The sequence below is a fragment of the Nicotiana attenuata genome, chromosome 1, assembly GCF_001879085.1.
Source record: "Nicotiana attenuata strain UT chromosome 1, NIATTr2, whole genome shotgun sequence".
NCBI lineage: Eukaryota > Viridiplantae > Streptophyta > Magnoliopsida > Solanales > Solanaceae > Nicotiana > Nicotiana attenuata.
Window position 1 is genome coordinate 61,441,091 of NC_031989.1, and position 3,310 is coordinate 61,444,400.

Below are 3,310 nucleotides of genomic sequence, written 5' to 3' on the forward strand. Positions count from 1 at the left end.
TGTTCGTGTTTTTTCAAAAAGAGAATGGGGGATACTTATAGTACTGAATACGAGTAAACAAACAAGGTAGCAGTCCCTAATTAAGGAACTGGCATCAATCATAATCAAATCAGTATATGGACTCCCCTTTGATTAAGGAATCAAAGTCAAACGGTAATAAGCAGTTATTTAACAGGAAAGAAATCACAAAGCATGGTATGATCACATAAGGAAACAGAATAGCATAAAGTATGCAATAAAGACTAGGTACATGATGCTCTAATTAGGGAAATAGGTCAGGCAAATCAATCAACATATTTGTGCACACATATAGGGCAAAATACCACTTTAATTCAGGAAAATAGTTTTCAAAATAATGAACGAGATTGAAAACCTAGGAAATCGGTATTAATCGAGGAAAGCATCCCACAAATTAAGGAAGCAATTTTGAAATCAGTACCAAACCATAAGGAAAATATGTAGGATCATAATATGAGGCAAGTATCACAGTCTCAAAGAGGGCTTGCAAGAATCAGTATAAAACCACCATGTAAATAATCAGAGAATCCTAAGCGAAGAACACAGAATGGCAGGGGAATGGAACGCTAGCAACAAAATTAAAGCAAAGAGCACGGAACTCAGAGAAGAACTCAGAAGAACACACAATCGAACAAATAGTACAAACACAAACATATAAAGCTAGGGTTTCATCAGACTTAAGCAAAAAATATTTAGAAATAGTACTGAAAATCACGAATTAGTACTCAAAATCAGAAAATAAAGTGAGTTTTAAAAAGGGGTTCAGAAACCTCAGTTTCAAAAAGGGAACAAAATATTTAAAACTTGAGCAATTGTAAAGATCGAGTAGAGAGTAGTGCAAAACATAAAGGCGTGAGTAAAAAAAATCGTTAAAAAATACAGAGATTCAAGAGGTTTGGGTCGAGATTAGGGTTTCGTAAGAAACCAGTGAGAAGTAAGAGAAACCTGGCTGTGAAACTCAAGGATAATGGTGTTTATAGCACCATCGAACCAAAAACCATCGGAGAAAGGCCGGAAACAAACTCGTGCAAAGCTTCAGTGACCGTCTTGTATGGTGGAGACTCATGGGGTCTCATAGATGGAAGGAACCGGCGAGATAAGGCTTCAAGGCGGCTGGTGGTCGAAAGAGGTGAGGCTGGAGGTGGCCGGAGAGAGGGTGAAGGACATCGGAGATGAACCAGAAGGTTCTAGAGAGAAGGAGGAGAGGAAGAGACGAAGAGAGAGAGACTGGTCTCGATAAAAATGAGGGGTCAAGGGGGGGTAGATTAGGGATTAATTAAGGAAAAAAGATCTGGGTCGTTGATCTTATTTGATCAACGGCTCAGATTAATTCGGAGCTGGGCCGGGTTGGATTAGAGATTGGGCTGGGGCGAATTTAATTGGGTCTTGGGTCAATTGGATTTAATAAAATCTGATAGGGGTGGGGTTAAATTGGGCTAAAATTGAAACAAGAAAGGGCTATGTGTTAAATAGCCAATTTCCCCCTTTTATTTTTTATAAAATAGTTAAAATGATTTTAAAAACAAATTAAAAGCACTGAACTAATTATAATGTCTAAATATTAATCTAAAAATACTGAAAATGATTTGATGATTGTAAAATGTTGTTAATCGTAATATAGGCTATAATTGAAATTTATGCAATTTAACTTAGAAAATACCAAACAGATTTGTAAAAATATGCAAAAATCACCTAAATAATATCTTGGTGTAAATGTGAGAATGGAAATAAATTATTCACCAAAAATGATACTTTGGGAATAATTACTGGATTTTGTACTGCTAAAATAGACAACAAATTGATTTTAAAAATATTTAAAAATTAGGGAAAAATACCAAAACTCTTGGGCATGCTTATATATGCATACACATGCTATTTTGAGAATATTTGAGTATTAAAAATACATAGAGAAAAATTGGGTATCAACAGCTGCCCCTCTTTACCCGAGAAGGATGAAAGAGTTGTCGGGTAAAGATATGATGGCCAATTTTGACCGAAAGAAACGATTTGGAAGGTTTTAATCGAGCTCTGGTTCCTGAGCTGCCTACATATCCCTGGTCTTACAGGAATCAGGCCATATGTAGTTCAGGGTCCATTGACGGAATATGCCGATGGAGGTTTTTGAAAAGAACAGACGCCACGTTTAGATTGAGAAAGGTAGTTGAAGTCTGATAGGCTGCGGGGACTGGAGCGGGATCGCTCCTGCTGAGACGGTTGTTGATATCAGGTGTACCTGCAAGTGAGTAATACCAGCATATATGGTGCGTAAATTTAAACGTGATGCAAATTCCCATTGGACCATGGATGCTGTCTTTGGAAGGTTAGGATGACGTCCTGGGCCATGAAGCGTATAATTAAGGATTCGCAGGCTATGAAATGATGTTCTCGGGCTATGAGAATGATGCCTCCGAACTATGATGCCTTTGAATAATGATATGCAAAAGATAAAAGTGGGGTCCTCAGGCCATGGCATGGCGTTCTCGGGCTATGAGAATGGTGCCTCCGAACAATGACGCCTTCGGATAACTTGGCGATCTTTCAGCCCATGAAATGCAGGGTTTGGGCGTTCTTTCAGCCGATGCAAGACTTAAAAAATGGCGATATTCCAGCCGATGTAAAGTGTAAGTACAAATGGCGATTTTTCAGCCGATGCAAGATTTAAATGAAGTGGCGATATTTCAGCCATGCAAAAATTTAAATGAAGTGGCAATATTTCTGCCAATGCAAGACATAAATAAAAATGGCGATATTTCAGCCGATGCGGGATTTAAATGAAGTGGCGATATTTCATCCATGCAAAATTTAAATGAAGTGGCGATATTTCAGCCATGCAAAATTTAAATGAAGCGGCGATATTTTAGCCATGCAAAGATGTAAGTAAAATGGCGATCTTTCAGCTGATGCAGGATTTAAATGAAGCGGCGCTATTTCAGCCATGCAAAGATGTAAGTAAAATGGCGATCTTTCAGTCGATGCAAGACATAAATAAAAATGGCGATATTTCAGCCGACGGGATTTAAATGAAGTGGCGATATTTCAGCCATGCAAAGATGCAAGTAAAATGGCGATCTTTCAGTCGATGCAAGATTTAAATGAAGTGGCGATATTTCAGCCATGCAAAGAAGGAGACAAAGCTTAGTCTCGAAAGGCAGAAAGGTAGCCTTATGCAATGCAGAGAAATGCAGATGGAGACAATGCTTAGTCTCGAAAGGCAGAAAGGTAGCCTTATGCAATGCAGAGAAATGCAGATGGAGACAATGCTTAGTCTCGGAAGGCAGAAAGGTAGCCTTAT